The 19,725-nt window shown below is 39.3% G+C and overlaps 1 non-coding gene across 1 annotated transcript; it reads left to right on the forward strand.

Annotated features, from left to right (window-relative positions):
* Positions 1 to 8,350: 8,350 nt before the first annotated feature.
* Positions 8,351 to 8,457, forward strand: LOC133813189 (small nucleolar RNA R71). Its single transcript, XR_009884227.1, has one exon. It is a non-coding gene; the product is annotated as a small nucleolar RNA R71 (small nucleolar RNA).
* Positions 8,458 to 19,725: the final 11,268 nt, after the last annotated feature.

Raw genomic sequence — 19,725 nt, forward strand, 5'->3', positions numbered from 1 at the left:
GAAGGACTTCGTAAAGAGGGACTTGGTGATAATGACATAGAGACAGAGGCAAAGTGTACTGAAATGAAGAGGTAGAGCTTTCATTAGATGGATCTAAGGCTATGGAATGATTGCATGGGTTCTATCATCAGGTTAAAAAGATAATAAAACATGAGGTTCTGATACTTAGTAAATGAAGAAGGTACTATTCTTTTGGAGTTAAAAATATCCCTTAAAGATCCAAATTACCTTGAAACAATGCAAAGGTAATTTGATACTATTTTCTTAATTCAAGGACATGATAGAGTTTTGTTTACCAAATTATCACAAAAGCTTTAATACTAAAAAACCACTCATTATAATATGAAAAAAAAAATACTAGCTAATCATTTCCATCTAATCTTTTAACATTGGTTAGGTCTTGTGTAATAGTTGACTCAATTGTCCAACTCTTATCTATTATTTCATTTCATATGAACTTAGGGCGTGTTTGATATTGTTCTTTATTCTTTGTTTTGTGTTTTTTAAAAATGAGAATAAGAAATTTGTCAAAAAAAGAAAAGAAAAGATGAGAATAGAAATTAATTTTAGTTTTTTAAGAATTAAAAGAAGTTTGGCTAATGTTTTCTAAAAATATTTTTATTTTTATAAAAAAGAATCTTGAGTAGAATAATTAATATTGTGAAAGTTTATAATAGATAATAAGAGAAAGTAATGTGAAAGATAAAATGATGGAAAAATGTATGGAGATAGAGTGATGAATGTTAGGAAAAAATAACTGAGAAAATTGAAAGTAAAGAGAAGAAGAATAATGTTTAACGCTCAAATTGTGATAACCACTAAGCGGTAATTGTAGTAAAATTAGGCAGTCGATCCACAAGAAGGTAACCTAAAACCAAAAGATTAGTTTAAAATAACACAAAAAGTTAGTAACATGAAATAAATGAAAAGAGATTTGAGATTTTGGTGTTATCTTTTTTATGAAATGATAAAATGAGACAAGTGAAATAAAAGTAAGGTGTAATCGAGAGTTTGAGAAAATAGAAAGGTTCCAAGAATCATCCATATGCTTGTTTGGTTACTTAGTTACTTGATTTACAAAATACATAAGTAAATAGTTCACATCCCAACATTTACTTGGAAAATATAACTTTAAAGTCCATATTCTTTTCTAATAAAAGTCCATTTGAGTTATAAAGTTCTTTACTTTAGGAGCACAATGTTAATCTTATGAAAAATCTAAAAATGACAAAATACCACGGGCAATAATGCAATAGAAGATTGGACATAAAATGTATCAATATTACTTTTACTAATTAGAAGCACATAGAAAGAGCATGACTAATCTTATATACTATTAGCACAAGTAAATAAAGATAACAAAAATAAAAATGAGGATGAAAGAACATAAACAACTCAAATGCATTACATTAAGAACATAGTAAATCAAAGTAGAAAAATGGCATCACTAGCATATTGAATCATCCCTGACCTTTCTGGAAGATTAAGCCATTATGCTCATGATTCTCACAAAATTATAAAATATGAGAAGAAAGTGAGTAGAAATTTTGCTATAGTTTCTTTACTCTAAAAATTACATTCTAATGTGAAAGGAAGAGTCCATATTTATAGAGGGAGAAAATTACTAAAAAGAAATTAAACAACAAATAGAGTTTACACAATAAATCTGAAATTTTAATAAAAAAAGAGGATTTTGAAAAATCAAATCTTATTATTAATATTAACCTAACTATTTTGGTGAATGGTCATTTTGCCCTTTTTCTAAAACACACACAAAAAAAAAAAAAAAGTGAGCTTTAAAGCTCAAAATGGGAGGTCTAAGGCCCAAAGAGCACACAAAATGGGTCGGTGGTAGCTAGAAGTGTTGACCCAGCTACAATCAATCAGAGGAGGACACATGGCACGATTGGGCTGGGCAGGGAGAAAAAAGGCAGCTGGAGTGGGTGACATGGTATCCCTTGGTTGGCTGGCAGAGCTGCAGGTGGCATCAGGCGGCTCGGCTCGGCTTCGGCGTGGTTGGCAGGCTTTGGTTTGGGCCCGTTTGGGCTCATTTTGGACCTAGTTTCCTTAAAAAATGCTACTTTTTCATATTTTATCATTCTTTCTTTTTCTTTTTCTTTTTCTTTTTCTTTGTGTCAAAATACATTTTATTTTCTGAAAATTAAACACAAATTAAATTAAAATTCATATTTTCAAATATAAAATATATTACAATAAATCCATGAAACTATTAATTAAAACTTAATTAATTTTAAACTTTAAAACTAATAGAATGATATTTTTGAGCACTAATCTCAACCTCCAACCAGCTTATTGCTAGTCCCTAGCAATTCAAGCGAAAAAGAAAATTATCAAGTTGAATAATCAAGTCAAATCACACAAAATCATCTAAACATTTTCAAAGTATCAGCAAGAAGTCAGAGATTACTATCGAAGCTACTTCAATTGTAATTCCAGAGTTATGTGTGTGTGCACCAAACCATATTATTTTTATTGCAAGTCATAACACAAATAGTATCGAAAAATCTCAAAAGTATAAATGTCTCAACTCCAAATTCCTCACGGGCAACGAAAGTATTTTAATGGGAAGGATAACACTCTTGGAGTTGGAAATGTAATAGTATACACTCAAATGAGAAAAGATAAACTTTTTAGGACAAGCGATTTGAACAGCTATTGATCAGAAGATAGGCATATCAACTTATTGGAATTCAAATGACAAACCTTTGGGATTTACATGAGAAAACTCAAAGAGTAAAATGACAACTAACAAGAAATGATAAAAAAGAAAAGGAAACTATTAATAATATTTTTTTTAATACAATTACACAAAAAAAATAATAGAAAGATTTTTTTTTCTTTTTTTTCAACAACTACAAAATGATAAAGGAAAATGTTGCTCTTGTTCTCTTTTTTTTTTTTCATATTTCATCATTTTTTTTTATGTTTTTCCTTTTTTTGTATTTATTTTTTTCATTTTTTTTTCAAGAGGCGACATAAAAATAAAAGGAAATTACAAACAAAATAAAATAAATAGAACACAAATTTAAAATTTATGACAAATACTCATTCTTATATGAAAGACATCCCTCTAGTAAATGTCGTGTTTTAAATTCCAAAGATGTGAATTTACCAACTTAAATGGTCAATAAAAGTTCAAAATGTTGTTTTCTAAACTCTCACAACTCACCAAGAAATGAAAAAATTTAACTTGAAATTTCTCTCAACTATTTTTGTTTACAACCAATTTATCACGTGTTTGGAAAGTGCACAAAAGAACTCTGAAAATCACTTCTTAATAGCTAAACATAGTAAAAATTGACTCAATCCAACAAGTTGTACTCATGCTTGGAAATTTTTTTTAAAAAATTGACTTAAAAGTTCAACACGACAATAAGATTTTCCAAATGAATGATCACCACCCCCAACCAAAAACCAGACAGTGTCCTTAATGTCAAAATGAATACTCAATAAAAAAAGGTAGGGAAAGAGAACACCTGGATGATGACCATGTCCATGAGGTGAGAGCGTAAATATCCTGATAACAATACCCCAAAACAAACAAAATGCAAGAACGAAAAACATACAAAAATAAAAGAAAGATAGAAAAATAAAGATAATAAAAAAAACAAACAAACCATTCAAAACTTCAGAGTGTATAAATTGAGTCCTTAAGAATGAACTCTATAACATGACTCACACTTTCAATGTAATACTTCAGTCTTTGGCCATTGACTTGAAAAATTCTCCCATCAGTTGGGTCCTTGACCTCAACAGAACCGTTGGGAAATACTTGCTTCACTACAAAAAGGACCAGTCCATCGTGATCGTAGTTTACCGGGTTGCAAGTGCAAGCGAGAATCATACAGATGCATTTTCTGATTTAGCTCAAATTGTTTTCGCATAATTTGTTTATCGTGAGCGATTTTCAATTTCACCTTATAAATCCTAGAATTTTCATATGCATTGTTTCTCAACTCCTCAATTTCGGAAAATTGGAGTTTGCAATTGATACCTACGGCATTCAGATCAAAGTTTAGGTCTTTGGTAGCCCAATAAGCATAATGCTCGAGCTTGACAAGTAAATGACAAGCTTTTCCAAAGACAAGCTGATAGGGAGACATCCCAAGAGCTGATTTGAAAGTAGTGCGATATGCCCAAAGAGCTTGTAGAATACGTATAGACCAATATTTTCGGTCGGGATTTACCGTCTTTTCCATAATGTATTTTATCTCCATATTGGCTAACTCAGCTTGAACATTAGTCTATGGATGATAGGCATTTGCAACCTTATGAAGTACACCGTACTTGCGCATAATAGCTTCAAAAGATCTATTGCAAAAATGAGTGCCTTGATCACTGATGATAGCGCGAGGAGTACCGAACCTTGATAACACATTTTCTTTCAAGAATTTGACAACTGTAGCGTTATCATTGGTTCGACAGGGTACAGCCTCAACCCATTTGGAAACATAATCCACAACAAGAAGAATGTAAAGGTGGCCAAAAGAAGGTGGAAATGGTCCCATAAAGTCCATCCCCAAACAATCAAATATTTCGATAACAAGAATTGGGTTCAAGGGCATCATGTGCCGACGGGATAAGGAACCTAACTTTTGGCACCTTACACAAGAACGACAGAAATCATTGGTGTATTTGATCAGAGTGGGCCAGTAAAGACTGCATTGTAAGATTTTTGCAGTGGTTTTCTTCACAGAAAAGTGACCACCATAAGCATCATTGTGGCAAAAATTCAGCACAATAGATACCTCATCGTCGTGGATGCACCTTCGCATGATTTGGTCGGGGCAGTACTTGAATAAGTATGGGTCATCCCAAAAGAAATTGGGCACCTCGACCAGAAATTTGTGTTTGTCTTGTGAACTCCATTCAGATGGGAGTTCGCCTGTTACTAAGTAGTTCACAATGTGAGCATACCATGGTAACTTAGTAATAGAAAGCAATTGTTCATCCAAGAAATTGACATGAATAGGTGGACCATCAACGGGATCGCTAAATTCAAGTCGCAACAAATGATCCGCGACGACATTTTCAACACCTTTCTTGTCTTTGATCGTTATATAAAATTCTTGCAAGAGAAGGATCTGCCGTATTAATCGCGCCTTAGCATCCATTTTGGAAAGGAGATACTTAAGGGTAGAGTGATCTATGAAGATCATAATAGGTGATCCAATCAAATAAGATTGAAATTTGTCAAGGGAAAATACGATGACAAGCAACTCTTTTTTAGTAGTGGAATAGTTCATTTGAGCACTATTAAGAGTTCGACTTGCATAGTAGACAACAAAGGGTTTCCCCTCCCTTCGTTGTCCTAACACAGCTCCCACAACAAAGTTACTAGCGTCACACATGATTTCGAAAGGAAGACTCCAACCTAGTGACTGAATGATGGGAGTGGAAGTGAGTGAATTGACAAACGTTCGGAATCATTCCTCACACTTAGGTGTCCACTCAAAGGTAACATCTTTGGCTAGGAGGTTGCTTCGAAGATGAACAATCATTGAAATTTTTTGTATGAACCTCCTATAGAAACCAACATGACCAAGAAATGACCTAACATCTTTGACAGTCTTAAGAGTAGGCAGGTTGGAGATAAGGTCGAATTTGCATTTATCAAACTCAATTCCTCTTTCAGAAACAATGTGGCCTAAACTATGCTAGAAGATACCATGAAGTGTCATTTCTCACAATTGAGCACAAGTCCTTTCTCAATACACAGTTTTAAAACAACTTTAAGATGAAGAAGACATGTGTCAAAGGAATTTCCAAAAACGATTAGGTCATCCATGAATACTTCCATTGATTTTTCAATCATGTCAATAAAGATGCTCATCATGCATCTTTGGAAAGTAGCTCGGGCATTACACAAGCCAAATGGCATACGCCGGACAGCAAAAGTGCCAAAGGGACAAGTGAAAGTGGTCTTATCTTGATCTTCTAATGCAATCTCGATTTGATAATAGCCAGAATAGTCATCAAGAAAACATTAGAATGGATGACCAGCTACACGTTCAAGGATTTGATCAATGAATGGGAGTGGAAAAATGATCTTCGTGGGAGGCAGCATTTAATTTTCTATAATCAATGCACATGCGCCACCCTGTCACAATTTTTGTGGGGAAAAGGACCCCTTTTTTGTTTTGGATCACAATGACACCAGATTTCTTGGGCACGACTTAAGTTGGACTGACCCATTTGTTATCAGCTACTTGGTAAATAATACCATCGTCTAGCAATTTCAAAACTTAATTTTGTACAACTTCTTTCATTATGGGGTTCAGTCACCTTTGAAGGTCACTTCGAGGGATAGCCTCGTCCTCCTGATTGATTTGATGGGAGCAAATTAAAGGGCTAATACCTTTTATATCAGCAAGCGTCAAACCTATCGCAGATTTATGCGTTTGTAGTAGCTCGAGTAACTACAATTCTTGAGAATTTCGCAGGTTGGACGAGATGATAACTGGAAAGGTTTCACCATCTCCCAAGAAGACATGTTTCAAACCCTTAGGAAGTTTGGTTAATTGAACAATTGGAACCTCTTCGGCTGAAGTTTTTGGTTGTGCCCTCTCATGAGGTAGCTCTTCAAAGCGAGGTTGCCAAAACTGTGTCCTTCTATTGCATGAGTCTATGTGATATGATGTTGCAAGAGGAGACTCAATAGAACCGAGACTTTCATTTTGAGACAAAAGGAGGAGTTCATCAAAATTATCAAAGTTGCTTCGCAATTGAACCTCCTCGGGAATTAAAATGTCAATCATGAATGTTTGATAACATTCATCATCTTCTCGGGGTTGTTTCCTGATGTGGAAGATATTGACTTCAAGAGTCATGTTTCCAAACGATATCTTCATTAGGCCGTTCTGACAATTGATCAAAGCATTTGCAGTAGCAAGGAATGGTCTTTCGAGGATAATAGGAATTTTTGACTCCATGTTTACCACAGATTGGGTATGAAGAATAAGAAAGTCCACGAGGTAATAAAATTTTTCAATTGAACTAAAACATCCTCAACAATACCCCTAGGCTTTTTGGTGGAGCGGTCAGCAAGCTGTAGCACAACAGATGTTGGCTTTTTTTATCCAAGACCGAGTTACGAGTATACAGAGTAAGGCATGAGATTTACACTCGCACCAAGATCAAGTAAGGCTTGGCTGACTTCATGGGTCCCAATTTGGCATGAAATGGTGGGACAACCGGGATCTTTGTATTTCAGTGGTGTCTTTTGTTCAATCACCACACTCACTTGCTCAGTCAAGAAAGCAGTCTTCTTGACATGGTGCTTCTTTTTTGCAGTGCATAGATCCTTGATGATTTTGGCATAATCTGGCACTTATTTTATGATGTGAAGAAAGGGAAGATTAATCTTCACTTGTGTTAAGTGCTCAAGGATTTCAGCTCGGTTGCCAGGAAGTTTCCCAACAGGTTCCAAAGCCTAGGGAAAGGTACTTTTGGAGAGGCATTGAGTGGTGGATTTTCAGGAATAACTTTTGGAGTGCTGGGAGAGTTGGATTTTATGGGTGGGTCGTGCAAATTTTTACCATTTCTAGTTGTGATGGCATTTACTTCCTTAACATTTTGATTATTGGAATTTGAAGATTGGGCCATGTGTTGGCCTTGGACATTGAATTTCAGTTGGGAAGAAAGTTTTCCTTTTTTCGGAATGGCCAAGGATTCAGTCAATTTTGAGAATTGACATTTCATTTCCTTGATTTCTTCCACCATTTGGCGATTTAGTTAGATTGTTCCTCTATGAATGCATGAATACGCCTTTGATGGTTGAACTTGTTGCTCATTTATCCATTGGCCTCCAGACGATTGAGCTTGGTTGGAATCTCTCCAACTGAAATTTGGGTGGTTTCTCCAACCAGGGTAGTACATATGAGAGAATGGCTTATTATATGCCCCTAAGGCATTGCATTGATCCTCATAAACCCCCCTCATTTCATTAAAAGCTAAGCAGTCCTTAGCTAAATGCTTCGTCCCTCCACAAACAAAGTAAGGTTCTTGCGGTTCCGCTTGAGCAATCATGTGCAGTTTTTGGCCATTTTTCGTCATTAAGACCTCAAACTGCTTTTTCAAAGCTTCAAGTTGGGCCTTAATACTATCCTCTTCTCGAAGTTGATAGATCCCAGATGGTTTATGTTGGTTGGTGTAATCAGTAGCACTTGGACCAGTCCATGTGTGAGATTTTTTCGCGGTTTCTTCAAAATATTCAAGAGCATCGTTTGGCTCTTTTTCGAGGAATTCACCATTGCATATCATTTCTGCAAACTGGCGCTCACGAGTCGTGAGGCTTTCATATAAGTAACTGACCAATCACCAGTTCTCATAGCCATGGTGCGGGCACTGATTCAACATATCTTTGAATCTTTCTCAGACTTGATAGAACGTTTCATTGTCCTTTTTGGAAAATGTGGAAATCTGTCGTTTTAGACTGTTGGTCTTATGGCTGGGGAAGTGTTTCAGAAAGAATGATTTGGTCATTTCCTCCCATGTTCCAATAGACCTAGGTCTTAAAGAGTATAACCAGCTTTTGTTGGGAAAACTTATACAGAATCTTTATTTATTTTCATGTATATCTAATATTAAACAAATTAATACGAGATAGCCTAAAACATGTTTCTAAAATTGAATTCAAAGAGAAACAATGAATAGAAGTATATGCAGCAGAATTAAAGGGTCATTCCTTCAGTTTTTCAAACTCTTGTATCCTCTCTGTCGCAAAGTATTATCAAGAAACTGAACCGATCTTCTATTTTCTTCGCAGTCTTCCAATGTATCCTTAGAATCACCTAGACTAGTGTGGGAAATTATCAACACATGAGATAGATACAGAAAGAAGAAGATAAAATAACAAAGAGGCTTAGAAAAGGACTTGTGTTTAGAGAGAATCTAAAACTATCAGAAAACCAGTGATTAAACTTACATTTTGACTTCTCTCTAAGCACTCCTTTTATAGACTCAATTAGGTCATTTAATTTAATTGAAAAATCAAAAAAATAATAGTCATTTTAAAGCCCTAGGTCGAAATTATCATGGGCTTTAGGCCCGTGAAATTTCTCATTTGATTATAAGCCCATTGGACTTAAAATCAAGGTATGTATTATTTTATATTGATTTAAATAATTAAATAATTGTTTAAATCCTTTATCAAATTACTTATTTATAATTTGAACTTTGATTTAAACTTATTTATCAATTTAGATACCAATTTATCTTAATTAATAAATCTGCCATAATTTCTCTTTTCTTCTCAAAATTACACAACTCTGTGAAACTATCAAAAATTGACCTGGTCAACTTTGATAATTCCAATTGATAATTAAATCAATTAAATGAGACTACCTAGATGATTTTATCCAAGGTACAATGGGGACCATGGGCCTATGAAATCAAGCTCCAATAAGTTATCATAAATCTAACAAATAAATTTACTAACTTATTAATTCCTCGTGACTCCACTATAGACTCGGAATTGCACTCTTGAATTCATAAAACTCTCTATAACAAATATAGATACGCAATTAATTATCCATTGTTACAACCAAAATTGTCACTCAATCCTCTATAGACGGTCTACAATGAGATAGGACTAAAATACCGTTGTACACCTCATTGTATTTTATCCTTAAAACACTTAGTTCTTTGTAAATGATATTTCAGTAAACTAATTTAATTACTGAAATAAGATCTCTATCATTTAACACCTTGAACCAAACTAAAAGGAAACCATTGTTTCACTTCTTCATTAGAAGCTATAGGTGTTCATATCTATGATTAACACTCCCACTCAATTATACTACCGAGTTCTCAAGATGTAAGTATGGGCTAATCCGTAGGGTAAGCAGGTAACGAACAAGTCAAAGAACTCAAATAATACAATCAGTTAGAATATTAACCACTCAGAATTGAGATTGAATTGACCTATGGTCAACTATATTATATGACTAGAATAGAAAATAACAGTATGTTTACTTATCTTATCAACTGTCAATATCAGTCCTGTCCGATGTAACAAATACATCCGATCTTATCTACTTTGCTAATGTTCTGGAAATAACATAACACTGTAATGTGTAAGTAGATCACATCATAGATTGGCAAGTCAGTGTAAATCTGGTGCACTGACTAATCTTAGGACTAACTTATTTTGAACATATAATCATATTTATATTCCACTATGATTATGTCACTATAAATAAGATTATATGTATGCTTGGGATTTAATAGAAGTTTATATTAAACAAATAATCATGAAAATAAAACATGTGAGCAAAGTGATTGACCAAGTCAAAGAATGATTTCTATTTTATTGATAATAAATGAGATTACAAAGAATTTGAGTTTTAATTAGGGCATAAAACCCTAACAAACTCCTACTTGCACTAATTGAAACTAATGCCTTAATTATACTAATCCCATCTCCTTGATATGCTTATCAAATGTAGCTTCTGGTAGTGTCTTTGTAAACGGATCTGCAAGATTGTCTTCAGTTGCAATCTTCATAACCTTCACATCTCCCCTGGCCACATATTCTCGAATAATGTGATACTTCCTTTCTATATGCTTACTCCTCTTGTGACTTCGAGGTTCTTTCGAGTTGGCTATCGCTCCTATATTGTCACAAAACAACACAAGCGGTTTATCCATTTCTAGAATAACACCAACATCTTAATAGAACTTCTTTAGCCAGACTATTTCCTTAGCTGCTTCTGACGCGGCTATGTACTCAGCCTCCATGGTGGAATCTAAGATTGCAGACTGCTTCTCCAAATCACAGCTCCACCCCCAAGAGTAAACACCATTCCAAAAGTAGACTTCCTGTCATCGACATCAGTTTGAAAATCTAAATCGGTTTAGCCTACAAGGTTCAGAACACCAGCCTTGTAGACTAACATATAGTCCCTAGTCCGTCTCAAATACTTTAGGATATGCTTAACTGCTATCCAATGTTCCGGTCCTAGGTTTGACTGATACCTGCTCACTACTCCCACTGCATAGCAGATATCTGGTCTAGTACACAACATGGCATACATCAGACTTCCAACTGCAGATGCGTAAGGAACTTTTCTCATTGCATCTATCTCTTCAGGAGTCTCGGGAGACTACTTCTTTGAAAGATGAATTCCATGGCGGGACGGTAGACGCCCTTTCTCGGAATTTTTTATTGAGAAACGTTCAAGCACTTTATTTATGTAAGCTGCTTGAGATAGAGCTAAGAGTCTGTTCTTTCTATCCCTGATGATCTGGATACCTAGAACATAACTTGCTTCACCCAAATCCTTCATCTAGAATTGAGTGCTCAGCTAATTCTTCACATATGATAATTTCTTAACATTGTTTCCAATGAGTAAGATATCATCTACATAAAGAACCAGGAATACCACTATTTGATTTGCCTTCAGTTGGTAAACATAGGGCTCATCAATATTTTGTTCAAAGCCATAGGTTTTGATTATTTCATCAAACCTAAGATTCCAGGAATGAGAAGCTTGCTTAAGTCCATAGATGGACCTATTCAACTTGCAAACTTTTCCTTCTTGTCCAGCTACTTTAAATCCTTCTGGCTGATCCATATAAATGACTTCGTCAAGCTTTCCATTAAGAAAAGTTGTCTTGACGTCCATTTTCCAGATCTCATAGTCAAGAGCGGTTGCTATGGATAGGAGGATGCAAATGGATTTTAACATGGCTACTGAACTAAAAGTTTCCCGGCTCGGCCGATCATTCACATAATTGCATTCATAGCATAATAAACAAGTACAGAATACTAGCAAATTCAATCAGAGGGCTACGCCCTACAATTCAAACACATTGGGCTCAGCCCTGCATACAAGCTCTATGGGAACAAGGGTTTTCTTAACTGAGTCCTGAGCTCTCCGAGCACCGATATCCCGACCACAGTCCTCTAACTCGAGCCTCGCAGAAACCCTAGTCACAACACATTAACAATATTCATCCATCAAGTTCTAATCCATTAAATAACTTTGAGCCATATCTCTAACCTCCGGGACCTTGAATTCTATCAATCTGGGTGATAAAATCCATCCAGAGCCTTAACCATTGAGTTCCCAAGCCTAAATGCCCTTAAAAACATAAACTGGCACTAAAATTCGTGGCCCTTCCCTCAAGCGCCGCGGCTAGCCTCGAAACAGAGGCTAGCATCTCCCTGAAGCACACACAGGCCGCAGCGCGCTTGGCCAAGCAGCGCGGTGCGCATCGAACATCTCGGCCTCCCATGGCCGTGCACGCACAAGGGCTGCGGCATGCCCCTCCTAAGGCCGCGGCCCTAGCCTCCAACCCAGAAATCTTCATCATTTTTATGCATTTTTCCTCAAGCCAATTCACCCAAAACTTAACTAACAATCCCAGATAATCAACACAAAGATTCTAGCTCAGTATCAACATCAAAACCTGCTCCAAAACTCAACTAAAACACTCAAAAACATATCAAGTTCCATTCACATGCATATCCTAAAAACATAGCAGAAATTCAAGCATAATTCCCATTATTAGAGCTTAGCCTTACTGAGTTAAGTCTCTGAATTTGTTCCTTAATCCTCAAGCTTCCAGCTCCCAAGATTTCCCAGCCCAATTCCTTGTTTTAACTAGCTTCCACCAGAATTTTCCTTTGATATGCCTTAGAGAAAATAGAGAGAAAGAGAAGAGGAAAACTTGGGTCGATTCCTACAAGTTTCTGAATGATTCTTTCTTTTTGTTTTCTTTAACTTAATCTATGTGGTTACCTCAAGGCTCGGGGTACCCAAACGTCCCCGAGGGCAAAATGGTAAATTTCCCCAATATTCCCTTCTAGACATTCTAACCTCAAATATATCTCAAAATATTTATTTTCATAACCCGATAACCCCATAACACATCTAATACCCAAATTACCCCTCGACTCGCCCCAAGTCGGAATCTCAACCCTGTTGTGACTTTCTAGCTAACCGCTCCCCAGAACTGTCTCGGGTCGTGCTGCATAGACATATCACATATATACAACATTTATCACATTTATACCCCTAATATCTAGACGGGGCCCACATGCATATTTAACTCAACTAAACATGCATCATTATCATATATCCACATAAATTCACATATCAACATATTAATTCATTTATTGCCCTCCAGGCACGCTAATCAAGGCCCTAAGCCCTATTAGCAAATTCGGGTCGTTACAACTATCCCCTCCTTACAGAAATTTCATCCTCGAAATTACTTGAACAACTCGGGATACCGCTCCCTCATCTCTGACTCAAGTTCCCACGTCGCCTCCTCAAGCTTGATGTTCCTCCACAGCACTTTCACCAAGGCGATGGTCTTGCTCCACAAGACTTTATCTTTCCAGTCAAGAACCTGAACCGGCTTCTCCTCATAGGACAAATCCTGATTGAGCTCCAGCTTCTCATAACTTAGAACATGCGTCGAATCTGACATATACTTCCGGAGCATGGATACATGGAAAACATCATGAACCCCTGATAAAGCTGAGGGCATCGCTAGTCTGCAAGCTACCTCTTCAACTCGTTCCAGAATCTTGAAGGGGCCAAAAAACCTAGGGCTCAACTTTCCTCGAACACCAAACCATTTCACACCCCTCATGGGTGAAACCCTAAGAAACACATGGTCACCAACCTGAAATTCCATGCTCCTGCGTTTCAAGTCTGAATAACGTTTCTGTCGACTCTGGGAGGCGAGCATACGCGCTCTAATCTTCTCAATCGCCTCATTGGTCCTTTGAACCATCTCTTGACCTAGATATCTCCTCTCACCTGTTTCATCCCAATGAATAGGTGATCTACACTTTCTTCCATAAAGCATCTCGTACGGAGCCACACCGATGGTCGCCTGATAACTGTTGTTGTACGAGAACTCGATCAAAGGGAGATACTTACTCCACGATCCCCCAAAATCTAGCACACAGGCTCGCAACATGTCCTCCAATATCTGAATCGTCCTCTCAGACTGTCCATCCATCTGAGGATGATAAGCAGTACTAAACCGTAATTGCGTGTCCATAGCCTTCTGCAGACTCTCCCAACACTTGTAAGTGAAGGTGGGGTCTCTGTCAAATACTATCGACCTCGGAGCCCCATGGAGTCGAACAATCTCCTTCACATACAACTCAGCATACTGCTCCACAGTATAAGTTGTCCTAACTGGCAAAAAGTGGGCGGACTTGGTATACCTATCCACAATCACCCACACCGAGTCATGCTGTCCCACAGTCCTCGGCAAACCAACCACAAAGTCCATAGTGATATTTTCCCACTTCCATTCTGGGATCCCCAGAGGCTGCAGCAACCCCGCTGGCCTCTGATGCTCAGCCTTAACCTGCTGGCAAGTTAAGCACTTGGCCACATAATCCACCACATCCCTCTTCATGCCCGACCGCCAATACAGAGCTCTCAAGTCTTGGTACATCTTCGTCGTACCCAGGTGCAAAGAATAGGGAGTGGTATGCGATTCATCTAAGATCTCTCGCCGGATATTAGAATGCATCGAAACGCAAATCCGGCCCTTGTACTTCAGTAACCCCATCTCTGAAATGGAAAAGTCCTTAGTCGCTCCGACTAAGACACTCTCTTTGTGACCTTTCAACTGGGAATCTTTCCCCTGCGCTTCCTTGATCCTCTCAAGGAGTGAAGACTGAAGAGTGATGTTGGCCAATTGACCAACCACCAACTCTATACCTACTCTGGTCATCTCCTCAGCTAACTTGTCAGATATCCGCCTCGAACTAAACATCTGTCCTGGGCCTTTCCGATTCAATGCACCAGCCACAACATTAGCCTTCCCAGGATGGTATAGAATATCGCAATCATAATCCTTAACCAACTCCAGCCACCGCCTCTGGCGCATATTCAGGTCCTTTTGAGTAAAGAAATACTTTAGGCTCTTTTGGTCGGTGTATATCTCGCACTTCTCACCATAAAGATAATGTCTCCAAATCTTAAGTGCGAACACCACCGCTGCCAAGTCCAAATCATGCGTAGGATATCTCTGCTCATATTCCTTTAACTGTCTCGATGCATAGGATATCACCTTACCAACTTGCACCAACATGCACCCTAAACCCTGTTTGGATGCATCACAATAAACCACAAACTTTTCATTCTCTGTCGGCAAGCTTAACACTGGCGCAGTGATCAGTTGCCGCTTCAACTCCTTAAAACTATTCTCACATCTATCCATCCAGACATACCTTGTCTTCTTCTTTGTTAGTTCTATCAATGGCGTAGCTATTCTGGAGAACCCCTCAACAAACCGCCGATAATACCCTACTAAACCCAGAAAGCTTCTTACTTCAGAAACATTGCTCAGTCTAGGCCAATCTCTAACCGCCTCAATCTTACTTGGGTCAACCAAAATCCCCTCCTTACTGACAATATGGCCCAGAAATGTAACTTGTGGTAACCAGAACTCACACTTACTGAACTTAGCATATAACTTATGCTATCTCAACCGCTGTAGAACCAACCATAGATGCTGCTCGTGCTCTGTCTCTAACTGAGAATACACCAGGATGTCGTCGATGAATACAATCACAAACTTGTCCAGATAATCCTTGAAAACCCTATCCATCATGTCCATGAATGAAGGCCGCTGGGGCATTGGTTAATCCAAAGGACATAACTAGGAATTCATAATGTCCATACCTCGTTCGGAAAGCGGTCTTCGGTATGTCCTCCTCCTTAATCCTTAACTGATGGTAACTTGATCGGAAGTCTATCTTGGAAAACACTATTCTTCTCTGTAGCTGATCAAACAAATCATCGATCCTAGGCAGTGGATACTTGTTCTTAATGGTAAACTTGTTTAGCTCCCTGTAATCAATACACATCCTAAGGGATCCATCCTTCTTCTTAACGAACAACACTGGAGCACCCCATGGCGAGAAACTCGGTTTGATGAACCCCAAATCAAGTAACTCCTGCAACTGAATCTTCAACTCCTTTAACTCCGTTGGAGCCATTCTATAAGGTGTCCTAGATACTGGCTCCACTCCTGGTACCAACTCTATAACAAAGTCAATCTCCCGCTGCGGCGGCAACCCTGGTAAATCTGCTGGAAACAAATCTGGAAACTCACACACCAATCTAGTCTCACCCGGTCCAACAGACACCACCCTAGAGGTATCCACAACGCTCTCTAGGAATCCTATGCAACCTTCCTGCATCAGGTCTCTAGCCTTCAATGCTGAAATCATTGGTACTCGCGGTCCACTAACTGTCCCCACAAACACAAAGGGTACCTCCCCTTCTGGTTCAAAAGTCACCAATCTAGTCTCACCCGATCCAACCGACACCACCCTAGAGGTATCCACAACGCTCTCTAGGAATCCTATGCAACCTTCCTGCATCAGGTCTCTAGCCTTCAATGCTGAAATCATTGGTACTCGCGGTCCACTAACTGTCCCCACAAACACAAAGGGTACCTCCCCTTCTGGTTCAAAAGTCACCAATCTGCGCTTGCAATCAATCGTTGCCCCATACTTCGATAACCAATCCATCCCTAGAATCATATCAAAGTCATCCATCTCTAACTCAATCAAATCAACAGACAGTTCCCTACCATCTACCTCTATTGGCAATGCTCTAATCCATTTCCTAGGGACTACCAGTTCTCCTGTTGGCAACAAAGTCTGAAATCCCCTAGCATACACACCACTAGGTCTACAAAGCTGATCTATCACTCTAGCAGATACAAATGAATGGGTAGCCCCTGAATCAAACAATGCAGTATACAGAGAACCAGCACTAGAGATCTGACCTGTCACAACTAAGGGGCTAGCCTCCGCCTCGGTCTGTGTCAAAGTAAATACCCTGCCAGGAGCAAGACTATCACTCTGCTTCTGCTCCTCCTTCTTAACTTGAGAGCAATCCCTCTTCAGATGACTGGCACTCCCAAAAACAAAGTAGGCCCTGATCCTGCACTCACCCTGGTGTCATCTCCTGCACCGCAGACACACTGGAAAACTCCTCCAGTTGTCACTACCACCCTGATGGCCAGTAGAAGCACCCCGTGCCCTCCTATCTAAACTGGGAGGAATAAAGAGATCTGGGGCCTTCCTCTTCTGCTCACTAAAACCACCACCACGACTGGTCCCAACAAAAGGAGGCACTATCCTCCTGGAATTACGCCTAACAGCGCTCTCTCTCCATATCTGATCTTCAGCCCTCTCAGCAGTAAGGGCCTGTCTACTACCTAGGCATAAGTAGTAGTCTCTGGATCCAAGGTAATATTCACATCACGGGCAATCATAACATTCAACCCCCGCACAAACCTATCCCTTCTCGCCGTATCAGTCGGTACTAAATCTAGCGCAAACTTTGCCAATCTGTCAAACTTTATAGCATACTCTGTCACTGTCAATCGGTTCTGAGTCAGGTTGATAAACTCATCAACCTTCGCAGCTCGAACTGCCACACTGTAATACTTCTCGTTAAATAGGTTTCTGAACTCTTCCCAAGTCATAACTGATACATCCATTCTCTGAACCACCACGTCCCACCAAATGCGAGCATCATCTCTAAACATGTAGCTAGCGCAAGCTACCCTCTCATTCCCCTGAACTCTCATAAAATCCAGAATTGAGGAAGTCATATTCATCCACTACTCTGCCCGTAGTGGATCTGATCCACCCTCAAAGGTGGGAGGATGTTGTTTCCTGAACCTCTCATACAAAGGTTCCCACCTGTTCTCCATAACAGGTTGAACCGGCACTGGCGCTGCAACCTGCTGAACTGGCAGCCCAGTGACCTGAGGTAGGGTCTGCTGCCTCAACTGTCGCAACTCTTCCTCTGTTCGCTGCAGTCTTGCTTCCATCTCAGCAAACATCTCTTGCCAATTCTATGGGGAAGGTGGAGGGTCCTGACCCTGGTTATCATCCTCAGCCCTACTTCCGCGGAGTCTAGCTGATTTTCGTGGCATTCCAACAAATATGCCTACAACCAACGACGCCGCTCATCAGGCATGATAACAATATCCAAAACCACCTCCCAAACACATCATCCATCCACAAACAGTAACCCATATAGCATATAACACACAACAGGCCATGCCCTGGCATCATGCATATGTTAACTCATTCATCATGCTCTATATAAGATAAGTAGGCAAACAGGGCATTCAAACACATATTCAAACATATTAGTCAATCATACCAACCAACCCTGAGTCGAGCTTGTCACTGACAGCGAGCGTACATGTTCGGTCAATCTCCAGAACCAATAACCTTGGCTCGCTCTGATACCAAGTTGTAACGCCCTACTTCCTTAGAGCCGTTACTAAGTGAGTTTAAAAACGTGCATTCGACTCGCTAATCGAGGTTTTAGATCAAATAGTGTAATTAAACCATAAACAGAGGAAAAGACTTTAGAAATAACTCCATTTCATTGAAAATCATAAAATTTTAACATTTATCCCAAAATACAGTTTAGAAACATTTACAACATATAAATTGAACCAAGTCGACTAAACGACAAAATCTAGGTTTATTTACAATCATCTCCCAAAAATCCATTGGCTGTGGCAGCCAGGCAGGCCAAACATGTACACACCGCTTCATGCCTGCTACACTCATGGTTGGTTGGCTTTCTCCTTGCCCTTACCTCCACCACAGAGCATCTGTGAGCCGAAGCCCAGCAAGAAAACCCACAAACGGATAACATATGCAAATCATACACCAAGTATATAAATTGGCCATCAATAGGCTAAACACATACGGCCTAGCCGTCCCAGGCGCTTTACCAAGCCCTGGGTTCGCGGTCCACACCGTGAGGATATCCCAGGTATCCTTTAGGGACTAGCCCTGGCAACTTGCACTCCACGTGGTCAACGCTGCTCCCGGCCCCTTGTCGTACTCGGCCTTGCACTAAACGTGCCTAACGCCATTTCCGGCCCTTTGCTGTTCCCCACCCTTGCCGACCTCGGCCTACACCGTTCCCGGCTCTCGCTGATCATTCACATAATTGCATTCATAACATAATAAACAAGTACAGGATACTAGAAAATTCAATCAGAGGGCTATACCCTACAATTCAAACACATTGGGCTCAGCCCTGCATACAAGCTCTATGGGAACAAGGGTTTTCTTACTTGAGTCCCGAGCTCTCCGAGCACCGATATCTCGACCACAGTCCTCTAACTCGAGCCTCGCCGAAACCCTAGTCACAACACATTAACAATATTCATCCATCAAGTTCTAATCCATTAAATAACTTTGAGCCATATCGGTAACCTCCGGGACCTTGAATTCTATAAATTCGGGTGATAAAATCCATCCGTAGCCTTAACCATTGAGATCCCAAGCCTAAACACCCTTAAAAACACAAACTGGCACTAAAAGTCGCGGCCCTTCCCACAAGCGCGGCGGCTACCCTTGAAACAGAGGCTAGCATCTCCCTGAAGCACACACAGGCCGCGATGCGCTTGGCCAAGCGCCGCGGCGTGCATCGAACATCTTGGCCTCCCATGGCCGCGCACGCGCATTGGCTGCGGCATGCCCCTCCTAAGGCTGCGGCCCTAGCCTCCAACCCAGAAATCTTCATCATTTTTCTGCATTTTTCCTCAAGGCAATTCACCAAAAACTTAACTAACAATCCCAGATAATCAACACAAAGATTCTAGCTCAGTATCAACATCAAAACCTGCTCCAAAACTCAACTAAAACACTCAAAAACATATCAAGTTCCATTC

Source organism: Humulus lupulus, chromosome 1 (genome assembly GCF_963169125.1).
Source record: "Humulus lupulus chromosome 1, drHumLupu1.1, whole genome shotgun sequence".
NCBI classification, from domain to species: Eukaryota; Viridiplantae; Streptophyta; class Magnoliopsida; order Rosales; family Cannabaceae; genus Humulus; species Humulus lupulus.